The sequence below is a fragment of the Phalangium opilio genome, unplaced genomic scaffold (genome assembly GCF_054372755.1).
Source record: "Phalangium opilio isolate 3A_F unplaced genomic scaffold, DU_Popi_V2 ptg000063l_1, whole genome shotgun sequence".
NCBI classification, from domain to species: domain Eukaryota; kingdom Metazoa; phylum Arthropoda; class Arachnida; order Opiliones; family Phalangiidae; genus Phalangium; species Phalangium opilio.
The window spans coordinates 7,066,494-7,079,719 of NW_028324180.1; the positions used below are offsets into that span (position 1 = coordinate 7,066,494).

The window sequence follows — 13,226 nt, forward strand, 5'->3', positions numbered from 1 at the left end:
TAATAGCTACGAAATCTAGGTCAAGTAACATAACAGCAAGGCTCCGACGAGAATCGAACTCATGATCTCCTGTTTACTAGACAGGCGCTTTAACCACTAAGCCACGGGGCCCTTGCTTTGAAGCGATATGAATGCAGAATATTTCAGTAAATTAACTAAATTATCTCATGGGAACTTTTGCCCTATTATTTTAATTTTTCAAAATTATATACCTACGAAATCTAGTTCAAGTAACATAACAGCGAGGCTCCGACGAGAATAGAACTCATGATCTCCTGTTTACTATACAGGCGCTTTAACCACTAAGCCACGGAGCCCTTGCTTTGAAGCGATATGAATGCTGAATATTTCAGTAAATTAACTAAATTATCTCATGGGAACTTTTACACTATTGTTTGCATATATGAATATCTAAATCAACGATTATTTTTAATTTTTCAAAATTTAATAGCTTCGAAATCTAGTTCAAGTAATATAACAGCAAGGCTCCGACGAGAATCGAACACATGATCTCCTGTTTACAAGACTGGCGCTTTAACCACTAAGCCACGGAGCCCTTGCTTTGAAGCGATATGAATGCAGAATATTTCAGTAAATTAACTAAATTATCTCATGGGAACTTTTACACTATTGTTTGCATATATGCATATCTAAATCAACTATTATTTTTAATTTTTCAAAATTTAATAGCTTCGAAATCTAGTTCAAGTAATATAACAGCAAGGCTCAAACGGGAATCGAACACATGATCTCCTGTTTACAAGATTGGCGCTTTAACCACTAAGCCACGGAGCCCTTGCTTTGAAGCGATATGAATGCAGAATATTTCAGTAAATTAACTAAATTATCTCATGGGAACTTTTACTCTATTGTTTGCATATATGCATATCTAAATCAACTATTATTTTTAATTTTTCAAAATTTAATAGCTTCGAAATCTAGTTCAAGTAATATAACAGCGAGGCTCCGACGAGAATAGAACTCATGATCTCCTGTTTACTATACAGGCGCTTTAACCACTAAGCCACGGAGCCCTTGCTTTGAAGCGATATGAATGCTGAATATTCCAGTAATTTAACTAAATTAACTCATCGGAATTTTTACCCTATTGTTTTAATTTTTCAAAATTTAATAGCTACGAAATCTAGGTCAAGTAACATAACAGCAAGGCTCCGACGAGAATCGAACTCATGATCTCCTGTTTACTAGACAGGCGCTTTAACCATTAAGCCACGGGGCCCTTGCTTTGAAGCGATATGAATGCAGAATATTTCAGTAAGTTAACTAAATTATCTCATGGGAACTTTTGCCCTATTATTTTAATTTTTCCAAATTATATACCTACGAAATCTAGTTCAAGTAACATAACAGCGAGGCTCCGACGAGAATAGAACTCATGATCTCCTGTTTACTATACAGGCGCTTTAACCACTAAGCCACGGAGCCCTTGCTTTGAAGCGATATGAATGCTGAATATTTCAGTAAATTAACTAAATTATCACATCGGAACTTCTACACTATTTTTTGCATATATGCATATCTAAATCAACTATTATTTTTAATTTTTCAAAATTTAATAGCTTCGAAATCTAGTTCAAGTAATATAACAGCAAGGCTCCGACGAGAATCGAACACATGATCTCCTGTTTACAAGACTGGCGCTTTAACCACTAAGCCACGGAGCCCTTGCTTTGAAGCGATATGAATGCAGAATATTTCAGTAAATTAACTAAATTATCTCATGGGAACTTTTGCCCTATTATTTTAATTTTTCAAAATTATATACCTACGAAATCTAGTTCAAGTAACATAACAGCGAGGCTCCGACGAGAATAGAACTCATGATCTCCTGTTTACTATACAGGCGCTTTAACCACTAAGCCACGGAACCCTTGCTTTGAAGCGACATGAATACTGAATATTCCAGTAATTTAACTAAATTAACTCATCGGAATTTTTACCCTATTGTTTTAATTTTTCAAAATTTAATAGCTACGAAATCTAGGTCAAGTAACATAACAGCAAGGCTCCGACGAGAATCGAACTCATGATCTCCTGTTTACTAGACAGGCGCTTTAACCACTAAGCCACGGGGCCCTTGCTTTGAAGCGATATGAATGCAGAATATTTCAGTAAATTAACTAAATTATCTCATGGGAACTTTTGCCCTATTATTTTAATTTTTCAAAATTATATACCTACGAAATCTAGTTCAAGTAACATAACAGCGAGGCTCCGACGAGAATAGAACTCATGATCTCCTGTTTACTATACAGGCGCTTTATCCACTAAGCCACGGAGCCCTTGCTTTGAAGCGATATGAATGCTGAATATTTCAGTAAATTAACTAAATTATCACATCGGAACTTCTACACTATTTTTTGCATATATGCATATCTAAATCAACTATTATTTTTAATTTTTCAAAATTTAATAGCTTCGAAATCTAGTTCAAGTAATATAACAGCAAGGCTCCGACGAGAATCGAACACATGATCTCCTGTTTACAAGACTGGCGCTTTAACCACTAAGCCACGGAGCCCTTGCTTTGAAGCGATATGAATGCAGAATATTTCAGTAAATTAACTAAATTATCTCATGGGAACTTTTGCCCTATTATTTTAATTTTTCAAAACTATATACCTACGAAATCTAGTTCAAGTAACATAACAGCGAGGCTCCGACGAGAATAGAACTCATGATCTCCTGTTTACTATACAGGCGCTTTAACCACTAAGCCACGGAACCCTTGCTTTGAAGCGACATGAATACTGAATATTCCAGTAATTTAACTAAATTAACTCATCGGAATTTTTACCCTATTGTTTTAATTTTTCAAAATTTAATAGCTACGAAATCTAGGTCAAGTAACATAACAGCAAGGCTCCGACGAGAATCGAACTCATGATCTCCTGTTTACTAGACAGGCGCTTTAACCACTAAGCCACGGGGCCCTTGCTTTGAAGCGATATGAATGCAGAATATTTCAGTAAATTAACTAAATTATCTCATGGGAACTTTTGCCCTATTATTTTAATTTTTCAAAATTATATACCTACGAAATCTAGTTCAAGTAACATAACAGCGAGGCTCCGACGAGAATAGAACTCATGATCTCCTGTTTACTATACAGGCGCTTTAACCACTAAGCCACGGAGCCCTTGCTTTGAAGCGATATGAATGCTGAATATTTCAGTAAATTAACTAAATTATCTCATGGGAACTTTTACACTATTGTTTGCATATATGAATATCTAAATCAACTATTATTTTTAATTTTTCAAAATTTAATAGCTTCGAAATCTAGTTCAAGTAATATAACAGCAAGGCTCCGACGAGAATCGAACACATGATCTCCTGTTTACAAGACTGGCGCTTTAACCACTAAGCCACGGAGCCCTTGCTTTGAAGCGATATGAATGCAGAATATTTCAGTAAATTAACTAAATTATCTCATGGGAACTTTTACACTATTGTTTGCATATATGCATATCTAAATCAACTATTATTTTTAATTTTTCAAAATTTAATAGCTTCGAAATCTAGTTCAAGTAATATAACAGCAAGGCTCAAACGAGAATCGAACACATGATCTCCTGTTTACAAGATTGGCGCTTTAACCACTAAGCCACGGAGCCCTTGCTTTGAAGCGATATGAATGCAGAATATTTCAGTAAATTAACTAAATTATCTCATGGGAACTTTTGCCCTATTATTTTAATTTTTCAAAATTATATACCTACGAAATCTAGTTCAAGTAACATAACAGCGAGGCTCCGACGAGAATAGAACTCATGATCTCCTGTTTACTATACAGGCGCTTTAACCACTAAGCCACGGAACCCTTGCTTTGAAGCGACATGAATACTGAATATTCCAGTAATTTAACTAAATTAACTCATCGGAATTTTTACCCTATTGTTTTAATTTTTCAAAATTTAATAGCTACGAAATCTAGGTCAAGTAACATAACAGCAAGGCTCCGACGAGAATCGAACTCATGATCTCCTGTTTACTAGACAGGCGCTTTAACCACTAAGCCACGGGGCCCTTGCTTTGAAGCGATATGAATGCAGAATATTTCAGTAAATTAACTAAATTATCTCATGGGAACTTTTGCCCTATTATTTTAATTTTTCAAAATTATATACCTACGAAATCTAGTTCAAGTAACATAACAGCGAGGCTCCGACGAGAATAGAACTCATGATCTCCTGTTTACTATACAGGCGCTTTAACCACTAAGCCACGGAGCCCTTGCTTTGAAGCGATATGAATGCTGAATATTTCAGTAAATTAACTAAATTATCTCATGGGAACTTTTACACTATTGTTTGCATATATGAATATCTAAATCAACTATTATTTTTAATTTTTCAAAATTTAATAGCTTCGAAATCTAGTTCAAGTAATATAACAGCAAGGCTCCGACGAGAATCGAACACATGATCTCCTGTTTACAAGACTGGCGCTTTAACCACTAAGCCACGGAGCCCTTGCTTTGAAGCGATATGAATGCAGAATATTTCAGTAAATTAACTAAATTATCTCATGGGAACTTTTACACTATTGTTTGCATATATGCATATCTAAATCAACTATTATTTTTAATTTTTCAAAATTTAATAGCTTCGAAATCTAGTTCAAGTAATATAACAGCAAGGCTCAAACGAGAATCGAACACATGATCTCCTGTTTACAAGATTGGCGCTTTAACCACTAAGCCACGGAGCCCTTGCTTTGAAGCGATATGAATGCAGAATATTTCAGTAAATTAACTAAATTATCTCATGGGAACTTTTACTCTATTGTTTGCATATATGCATATCTAAATCAACTATTATTTTTAATTTTTCAAAATTTAATAGCTTCGAAATCTAGTTCAAGTAATATAACAGCAAGGCTCCGACGAGAATCGAACACATGATCTCCTGTTTACAAGACTGGCGCTTTAACCACTAAGCCACGGAGCCCTTGCTTTGAAGCGATATGAATGCAGAATATTTCAGTAAATTAACTAAATTATCTCATGGGAACTTTTACACTATTGTTTGCATATATGCATATCTAAATCAACTATTATTTTTAATTTTTCAAAATTTAATAGCTTCGAAATCTAGTTCAAGTAATATAACAGCAAGGCTCAAACGAGAATCGAACACATGATCTCCTGTTTACAAGATTGGCGCTTTAACCACTAAGCCACGGAGCCCTTGCTTTGAAGCGATATGAATGCAGAATATTTCAGTAAATTAACTAAATTATCTCATGGGAACTTTTACTCTATTGTTTGCATATATGCATATCTAAATCAACTATTATTTTTAATTTTTCAAAATTTAATAGCTTCGAAATCTAGTTCAAGTAATATAACAGCAAGGCTCCGACGAGAATCGAACTCATGATCTCCTGTTTACTAGACAGGCGCTTTAACCACTAAGCCACGGGGCCCTTGCTTTGAAGCGATATGAATGCAGAATATTTCCGTAAATTAACTAAATTATCTCATGGGAACTTTTGCCCTATTATTTTAATTTTTCAAAATTATATACCTACGAAATCTAGTTCAAGTAACATAACAGCGAGGCTCCGACGAGAATAGAACTCATGATCTCCTGTTTACTATACAGACGCTTTAACCACTAAGCCACGGAGCCCTTGCTTTGAAGCGATATGAATGCTGAATATTTCAGTAAATTAACTAAATTATCACATCGGAACTTCTACACTATTTTTTGCATAAATGCATATCTAAATCAACTATTATTTTTAATTTTTCAAAATTTAATAGCTTCGCAATCTAGTTCAAGTAATATAACAGCAAGGCTCCGACGAGAATCGAACACATGATCTCCTGTTTACAAGATTGGCGCTTTAACCACTAAGCCACGGAGCCCTTGCTTTGAAGCGATATGAATGCAGAATATTTCAGTAAATTAACTAAATTATCTCATGGGAACTTCTACTCTATTGTTTGCATATATGCATATCTGAATCAACTATTATTTTTAATTTTTCAAAATTTAATAGCTTCGAAATCTAGTTCAAGTAATATAACAGCAAGGCTCCGACGAGAATCGAACTCATGATCTCCTGTTTACTAGACAGGCGCTTTAACCACTAAGCCACGGGGCCCTTGCTTTGAAGCGATATGAATGCAGAATATTTCAGTAAATTAACTAAATTATCTCATGGGAACTTTTGCCCTATTATTTTAATTTTTCAAAATTATATACCTACGAAATCTAGTTCAAGTAACATAACAGCGAGGCTCCGACGAGAATAGAACTCATGATCTCCTGTTTACTATACAGGCGCTTTAACCACTAAGCCACGGAGCCCTTGCTTTGAAGCGATATGAATGCAGAATATTTCAGTAAATTAACTAAATTATCTCATGGGAACTTTTGCCCTATTATTTTAATTTTTCAAAATTATATTCCTACGAAATCTAGTTCAAGTAACATAACAGCGAGGCTCCGACGAGAATCGAACTCATGATCTCCTGTTTACTAGACAGGCGCTTTAACCACTAAGCCACGGAGCCCTTGCTTTGAAGCGATATGAATGCTGAATATTCCAGTAATTTAACTAAATTAACTCATGGGAACTTTTGCCCTATTATTTTATTTTTTCAAAATTATATAACTACGAAATCTAGTTCAAGTAACATAACAGCGAGGCTCCGACGAGAATCGATCTCATGATCTCCTGTTTACAAGACAGGCGCTTTAACCACTAAGCCACGGAGCCCTTGGTTTGAAGCGATATGAATGCAGAATATTTCAGTAAATTAACTAAATTATCTCATGGGAACTTTTGCCCTATTATTTTAATTTTTCAAGATTATATAGCTACGAAATCTAGTTCAAGTAACATAACAGCGAGGCTCCGACGAGAATCGAACTCATGATCTCCTGTTTACTAGACAGGCGCTTTAACCACTAAGCCACGGGGCCCTTGCTTTGAAGCGATATGAATGCAGAATATTTCAGTAAATTAACTAAATTATCTCATGGGAACTTTTGCCCTATTATTTTATTTTTTCAAAATTATATACCTACGAAATCTAGTTCAAGTAACATAACAGCGAGGCTCCGACGAGAATAGAACTCATGATCTCCTGTTTACTATACAGGCGCTTTAACCACTAAGCCACGGAGCCCTTGCTTTGAAGCGATATGAATGCTGAATATTTCAGTAAATTAACTAAATTATCTCATGGGAAATTTTACACTATTGTTTGCATATATGAATATCTAAATCAACTATTATTTTTAATTTTTCAAAATTTAATAGCTTCGAAATCTAGTTCAAGTAATATAACAGCAAGGCTCCGACGAGAATCGAACACATGATCTCCTGTTTACAAGACTGGCGCTTTTACCACTAAGCCACGGAGCCCTTGCTTTGAAGCGACATGAATGCTGAATATTCCAGTAATTTAACTAAATTAACTCATCGGAATTTTAACCCTATTGTTTTAATTTTTCAAAAATTAATAGCTTCGAAATCTAGTTCAAGTAACATAACAGCGAGGCTCCGACGAGAATCGAACTCATGATCTCCTGTTTACTAGACAGGCGCTTTAACCACTAAGCCACGGAGCCCTTGCTTTGAAGCGACATGAATGCTGAGTATTCCAGTAATTTATTAAAATTAACTCATCGGAATTTTTACCCTATTGGTTTAATTTTTCAAAATTTAATAGCTACGAAATCTAGGTCAAGTAACATAACAGCGAGGCTCCGACGAGAATCGAACTCATGATCTCCGGTTTAATAGACAGGCGTTTTAACCACTAAGCCACGGAGCCCTTGCTTTGAAGCGATATGAATGCTGAATATTTCAGTAAATTAACTAAATTATCACATCGGAACTTTTACACTATTGTTTGCTTATATGCATATCTAAATCAACTATTATTTTTAATTTTTCAAAATTTAATAGCTTCGAAATCTAGTTCAAGTAATATAACAGCGAGGCTCCGACGAGAATCGAACTCATGATCTCCTGTTTACTAGACAGGCGCTTTAACCAATAAGCCACGGATCCCTTGCTTTGAAGCGACATGAATGCTGAATATTCCAGTAATTTAACTAAATTAACTCATCGGAATTTTAACCCTATTGTTTTAATTTTTCAAAAATTAATAGCTACGAAATCTAGTTCAAGTAACATAACAGCAAGGCTCTGACGAGAATCGAACTCATGATCTCCTGTTTACTAGACAGGCGCTTTAACCACTAAGGCACGTAGCCCTTGCTTTGAAGCGATATGAATGCTGAATATTTCAGTAAATTAACTAAATTATCTCATGGGAACTTTTACACTATATTTTGCATATATGCATATCTAAATCAACTATATTTTTTAATTTTTCAAAATTTAATAGCTTCGAAATCTAGTTCAAGTAACATAACAGCGAGGCTCCGACGAGAATCGAACTCATGATCTCCTGTTTACTAGACAGGCGCTTTAACCAATAAGCCACGGACCCCTTGCTTTGAAGCGACATGAATGCTGAGTATTCCAGTAATTTATTAAAATTAACTCATCGGAATTTTTACCCTATTGGTTTAATTTTTCAAAATTTAATAGCTACGAAATCTAGGTCATGTAACATAACAGCGAGGCTCCGACGAGAATCGAACTCATGATCTCCGGTTTAATAGACAGGCGTTTTAACCACTAAGCCACGGAGCCCTTGCTTTGAAGCGATATGAATGCTGAATATTTCAGTAAATTAACTAAATTATCACATCGGAACTTTTACACTATTGTTTGCTTATATGCATATCTAAATCAACTATTATTTTTAATTTTTCAAAATTTAATAGCTTCGAAATCTAGTTCAAGTAATATAACAGCGAGGCTCCGACGAGAATCGAACTCATGATCTCCTGTTTACAAGACAGGCGCTTTAACCACTAAGCCACGGAGCCCTTGGTTTGAAGCGATATGAATGCAGAATATTTCAGTAAATTAACTAAATTATCTCATGGGAACTTTTGCCCTATTATTTTAATTTTTCAAGATTATATAGCTACGAAATCTAGTTCAAGTAACATAACAGCGAGGCTCCGACGAGAATCGAACTCATGATCTCCTGTTTACTAGTCAGGCGCTTTAACCACTAAGCCACGGAGCCCTTGCTTTGAAGCGACATGAATGCTGAATATTCCAGTAATTTAACTAAATTAACTCCTCGGAATTTTTACCTTATTGTTTTAGTTTTTCAAAAATTAATAGCTACGAAATAGGTCAAGTAACATAACAGCAAGGCTCCGACGAGAATCGAAATCATGATCTCCGGTTTACTAGACAGGCGCTTTAACCACTAAGCCACGGAGCCCTTGCTTTGAAGCGATATGAATGCAGAATATTCCAGTAATTTAACTAAATTAACTCATCGGAATTTTTACCCTATTGTTTTAATTTTTCAAAATTTAATAGCTACGAAATCTAGTTCAAGTAACATAACAGCGAGGCTCCGACGAGAATCGAACTCATGATATCCTGTTTACTAGACAGCCGCTTTAACCACTTAGCCACGGAGCCCTTGCTTTGAAGCGATATGAATGCTGAATATTCCAGTAATTTAACTAAATTAACTCATCGGAATTTTTACCCTATTGTTTTAATTTTTGAAAATTTAATAGCTACGAAATCTAGGTCAAGTAACATAACAGCTAGGCTCCGACGACAATCGAACTCATGATCTTCTGTTTACTAGACAGGCGCTTTAACCACTAAGCCACGGAGCCCTTGCTTTGAAGCGATATGAATGCAGAATATTCCAGTAATTTAACTAAATTAACTCATCGGAATTTTTACCCTATTGTTTTAATTTTTCAAAATTTAATAGCTACGAAATCTAGTTCAAGTAACATAACAGCGAGGCTCCGACGAGAATCGAACTCATGATCTCCTGTTTACAAGACAGGCGCTTTAATCACAAATCCACGGAGCCCTTGCTTTGAAGCGATATGAATGCAGAATATTTCAGTAAATTAACCAAATTATCTCATGGGAACTTTTGCCCTATTATTTTAATTTTTCAAAATTATATAGCTACGAAATCTAGTTCAAGTAACATAACAGCGAGGCTCCGACGAGAATCGAACTCATGATCTCCTGTTTACTAGACAGGCGCTTTTACCACTAAGCCACGGAGTTCTTGCTTTGAAGCGACATGAATGCTGAATATTCCAGTAATTTAACTAAATTAACTCATCGGAATTTTAACCCTATTGTTTTAATTTTTCAAAAATTAATAGCTACGAAATCTAGTTCAAGTAACATAACAGCAAGGCTCTGACGAGAATCGAACTCATGATCTCCTGTTTACTAGACAGGCGCTTTAACCACTAAGGCACGTAGCCCTTGCTTTGAAGCGATATGAATGCTGAATATTTCAGTAAATTAACTAAATTATCTCATGGGAACTTTTACACTATATTTTGCATATATGCATATCTAAATCAACTATATTTTTTAATTTTTCAAAATTTAATAGCTTCGAAATCTAGTTCAAGTAACATAACAGCGAGGCTCCGACGAGAATCGAACTCATGATCTCCTGTTTACTAGACAGGCGCTTTAACCACTAAGCCACGGAGCCCTTGCTTTGAAGCGACATGAATGCTGAGTATTCCAGTAATTTATTAAAATTAACTCATCGGAATTTTTACCCTATTGGTTTAATTTTTCAAAATTTAATAGCTACGAAATCTAGGTCAAGTAACATAACAGCGAGGCTCCGACGAGAATCGAACTCATGATCTCCGGTTTAATAGACAGGCGTTTTAACCACTAAGCCACGGAGCCCTTGCTTTGAAGCGATATGAATGCTGAATATTTCAGTAAATTAACTAAATTATCACATCGGAACTTTTACACTATTGTTTGCTTATATGCATATCTAAATCAACTATTATTTTTAATTTTTCAAAATTTAATAGCTTCGAAATCTAGTTCAAGTAATATAACAGCGAGGCTCCGACGAGAATCGAACTCATGATCTCCTGTTTACAAGACAGGCGCTTTAACCACTAAGCCACGGAGCCCTTGGTTTGAAGCGATATGAATGCAGAATATTTCAGTAAATTAACTAAATTATCTCATGGGAACTTTTGCCCTATTATTTTAATTTTTCAAGATTATATAGCTACGAAATCTAGTTCAAGTAACATAACAGCGAGGCTCCGACGAGAATCGAACTCATGATCTCCTGTTTACCAGACAGGCGCTTTAACCACTAAGCCACGGAGCCCTTGCTTTGAAGCGACATGAATGCTGAATATTCCAGTAATTTAACTAAATTAACTCCTCGGAATTTTTACCTTATTGTTTTAATTTTTCAAAAATTAATAGCTACGAAAAAGGTCAAGTAACATAACAGCGAGGCTCCGACGAGAATCGAACTCATGATCTCCTGTTTACAAGACAGGCGCTTTAACCACTAAGCCACGGAGCCCTTGGTTTGAAGCGATATGAATGCAGAATATTTCAGTAAATTAACTAAATTATCTCATGGGAACTTTTGCCCTATTATTTTAATTTTTCAAGATTATATAGCTACGAAATCTAGTTCAAGTAACATAACAGCGAGGCTCCGACGAGAATCGAACTCATGATCTCCGGTTTACTAGACAGGCGCTTTAACCACTAAGCCACGGAGCCCTTGCTTTGAAGCGATATGAATGCAGAATATTCCAGTAATTTAACTAAATTAACTCATCGGAATTTTTACCCTATTGTTTTAATTTTTCAAAATTTAATAGCTACGAAATCTAGTTCAAGTAACATAACAGCGAGGCTCCGACGAGAATCGAACTCATGATATCCTGTTTACTAGACAGCCGCTTTAACCACTTAGCCACGGAGCCCTTGCTTTGAAGCGATATGAATGCTGAATATTCCAGTAATTTAACTAAATTAACTCATCGGAATTTTTACCCTATTGTTTTAATTTTTGAAAATTTAATAGCTACGAAATCTAGGTCAAGTAACATAACAGCTAGGCTCCGACGACAATCGAACTCATGATCTTCTGTTTACTAGACAGGCGCTTTAACCACTAAGCCACGGAGCCCTTGCTTTGAAGCGATATGAATGCAGAATATTTCAGTAAATTGCCTAAATTATCTCATGGGAACTTTTGCCCTATTATTTTAATTTTTCAAAATTATATAGCTACGAAATCTAGTTCAAGTTATATAACAGCGAGGCTCCGACGAGAATCGAACTCATGATCTCCTGTTTACTAGTCAGGCGCTTTAACCACTAAGCCACGGAGCCCTTGCTTTGAAGCGACATGAATGCTGAATATTCCAGTAATTTAACTAAATTAACTCCTCGGAATTTTTACCCTATTGTTTTAATTTTTCAAAATTTAATAGCTACGAAATCTAGGTCAAGTAACATAACAGCCAGGCTCCCACGAGAATCGAACTCATGATCTCCTGTTTACTAGTCAGGCGCTTTAACCACTAAGCCACGGAGCCCTTGCTCTGAAGCGACATGAATGCTGAATATTCCAGTAATTTAACTAAATTAACTCATGGGAACTTTTACACTATTGTTTGCATATATGCATATCTAAATCAACTATTATTTTTAATTTTTCAAAATTTAATAGCTTCGAAATCTAGTTCAAGTAATATAACAGCAAGGCTCCGACGAGAATCGAACACATGATCTCCTGTTTACAAGACTGGCGCTTTAACCACTAAGCCACGGAGCCCTTGCTTTGAAGCGATATGAATGCAGAATATTTCAGTAAATTAACTAAATTATCTCATGGGAACTTTTACACTATTGTTTGCATATATGCATATCTATATCAACTATTATTTTTAATTTTTCAAAATTTAATAGCTTCGAAATCTAGGTCAAGTAACATAACAGCAAGGCTCCGACGAGAATCGAACTCATGATCTCCTGTTTACTAGACAGGCGCTTTAAACACTAAGCCACGGAGCCCTTGCTTTGAAGCTACATGAATGCTGAATATTTCAGTAAATTAACTAAATTATCTCATGGGAACTTTTACCCTATTGTTTGCATATATGCATATCTATATCAACTATTATTTTTAATTTTTCAAAATTTAATAGCTTCGAAATCTAGGTCAAGTAACATAACAGCGAGGCTCCGACGAGAATCGAACTCATGATCTCCTGTTTACTAGACAGGCGCTTTAACCACTAAGCCACGGAGCC

General features: G+C 35.5%; 23 non-coding genes across 23 annotated transcripts; all 23 read right to left on the bottom strand.

Moving 5' to 3' along the window:
* Window positions 1–38: 38 nt before the first annotated feature.
* Window positions 39–111, bottom strand: TRNAT-AGU (transfer RNA threonine (anticodon AGU)). Its single transcript has one exon. It is a non-coding gene; the product is annotated as a tRNA-Thr (tRNA).
* Window positions 112–1,167: 1,056 nt separating this feature from the next.
* Window positions 1,168–1,240, bottom strand: TRNAT-AGU (transfer RNA threonine (anticodon AGU)). The gene has a single exon. It is a non-coding gene; the product is annotated as a tRNA-Thr (tRNA).
* A 784-nt stretch (window positions 1,241–2,024) lies between these two features.
* On the bottom strand, window positions 2,025–2,097 carry TRNAT-AGU (transfer RNA threonine (anticodon AGU)). The gene has a single exon. It is a non-coding gene; the product is annotated as a tRNA-Thr (tRNA).
* A 784-nt stretch (window positions 2,098–2,881) lies between these two features.
* TRNAT-AGU (transfer RNA threonine (anticodon AGU)) lies at window positions 2,882–2,954 on the bottom strand. The gene has a single exon. It is a non-coding gene; the product is annotated as a tRNA-Thr (tRNA).
* A 1,023-nt stretch (window positions 2,955–3,977) lies between these two features.
* On the bottom strand, window positions 3,978–4,050 carry TRNAT-AGU (transfer RNA threonine (anticodon AGU)). Its single transcript has one exon. It is a non-coding gene; the product is annotated as a tRNA-Thr (tRNA).
* Window positions 4,051–5,378: 1,328 nt separating this feature from the next.
* TRNAT-AGU (transfer RNA threonine (anticodon AGU)) lies at window positions 5,379–5,451 on the bottom strand. Its single transcript has one exon. It is a non-coding gene; the product is annotated as a tRNA-Thr (tRNA).
* A 611-nt stretch (window positions 5,452–6,062) lies between these two features.
* TRNAT-AGU (transfer RNA threonine (anticodon AGU)) lies at window positions 6,063–6,135 on the bottom strand. The gene has a single exon. It is a non-coding gene; the product is annotated as a tRNA-Thr (tRNA).
* A 339-nt stretch (window positions 6,136–6,474) lies between these two features.
* Window positions 6,475–6,547, bottom strand: TRNAT-AGU (transfer RNA threonine (anticodon AGU)). The gene has a single exon. It is a non-coding gene; the product is annotated as a tRNA-Thr (tRNA).
* Window positions 6,548–6,680: 133 nt separating this feature from the next.
* TRNAT-UGU (transfer RNA threonine (anticodon UGU)) lies at window positions 6,681–6,753 on the bottom strand. Its single transcript has one exon. It is a non-coding gene; the product is annotated as a tRNA-Thr (tRNA).
* A 133-nt stretch (window positions 6,754–6,886) lies between these two features.
* Window positions 6,887–6,959, bottom strand: TRNAT-AGU (transfer RNA threonine (anticodon AGU)). The gene has a single exon. It is a non-coding gene; the product is annotated as a tRNA-Thr (tRNA).
* A 578-nt stretch (window positions 6,960–7,537) lies between these two features.
* TRNAT-AGU (transfer RNA threonine (anticodon AGU)) lies at window positions 7,538–7,610 on the bottom strand. Its single transcript has one exon. It is a non-coding gene; the product is annotated as a tRNA-Thr (tRNA).
* Window positions 7,611–7,743: 133 nt separating this feature from the next.
* TRNAN-AUU (transfer RNA asparagine (anticodon AUU)) lies at window positions 7,744–7,816 on the bottom strand. The gene has a single exon. It is a non-coding gene; the product is annotated as a tRNA-Asn (tRNA).
* Window positions 7,817–8,633: 817 nt separating this feature from the next.
* TRNAN-AUU (transfer RNA asparagine (anticodon AUU)) lies at window positions 8,634–8,706 on the bottom strand. The gene has a single exon. It is a non-coding gene; the product is annotated as a tRNA-Asn (tRNA).
* Window positions 8,707–8,872: 166 nt separating this feature from the next.
* On the bottom strand, window positions 8,873–8,945 carry TRNAT-UGU (transfer RNA threonine (anticodon UGU)). Its single transcript has one exon. It is a non-coding gene; the product is annotated as a tRNA-Thr (tRNA).
* Window positions 8,946–9,078: 133 nt separating this feature from the next.
* On the bottom strand, window positions 9,079–9,151 carry TRNAT-AGU (transfer RNA threonine (anticodon AGU)). The gene has a single exon. It is a non-coding gene; the product is annotated as a tRNA-Thr (tRNA).
* Window positions 9,152–10,551: 1,400 nt separating this feature from the next.
* On the bottom strand, window positions 10,552–10,624 carry TRNAT-AGU (transfer RNA threonine (anticodon AGU)). The gene has a single exon. It is a non-coding gene; the product is annotated as a tRNA-Thr (tRNA).
* A 133-nt stretch (window positions 10,625–10,757) lies between these two features.
* TRNAN-AUU (transfer RNA asparagine (anticodon AUU)) lies at window positions 10,758–10,830 on the bottom strand. The gene has a single exon. It is a non-coding gene; the product is annotated as a tRNA-Asn (tRNA).
* Window positions 10,831–10,996: 166 nt separating this feature from the next.
* Window positions 10,997–11,069, bottom strand: TRNAT-UGU (transfer RNA threonine (anticodon UGU)). The gene has a single exon. It is a non-coding gene; the product is annotated as a tRNA-Thr (tRNA).
* A 133-nt stretch (window positions 11,070–11,202) lies between these two features.
* Window positions 11,203–11,275, bottom strand: TRNAT-GGU (transfer RNA threonine (anticodon GGU)). The gene has a single exon. It is a non-coding gene; the product is annotated as a tRNA-Thr (tRNA).
* A 131-nt stretch (window positions 11,276–11,406) lies between these two features.
* On the bottom strand, window positions 11,407–11,479 carry TRNAT-UGU (transfer RNA threonine (anticodon UGU)). The gene has a single exon. It is a non-coding gene; the product is annotated as a tRNA-Thr (tRNA).
* A 751-nt stretch (window positions 11,480–12,230) lies between these two features.
* TRNAT-AGU (transfer RNA threonine (anticodon AGU)) lies at window positions 12,231–12,303 on the bottom strand. The gene has a single exon. It is a non-coding gene; the product is annotated as a tRNA-Thr (tRNA).
* A 611-nt stretch (window positions 12,304–12,914) lies between these two features.
* Window positions 12,915–12,987, bottom strand: TRNAT-AGU (transfer RNA threonine (anticodon AGU)). The gene has a single exon. It is a non-coding gene; the product is annotated as a tRNA-Thr (tRNA).
* A 166-nt stretch (window positions 12,988–13,153) lies between these two features.
* Window positions 13,154–13,226, bottom strand: TRNAT-AGU (transfer RNA threonine (anticodon AGU)). Its single transcript has one exon. It is a non-coding gene; the product is annotated as a tRNA-Thr (tRNA).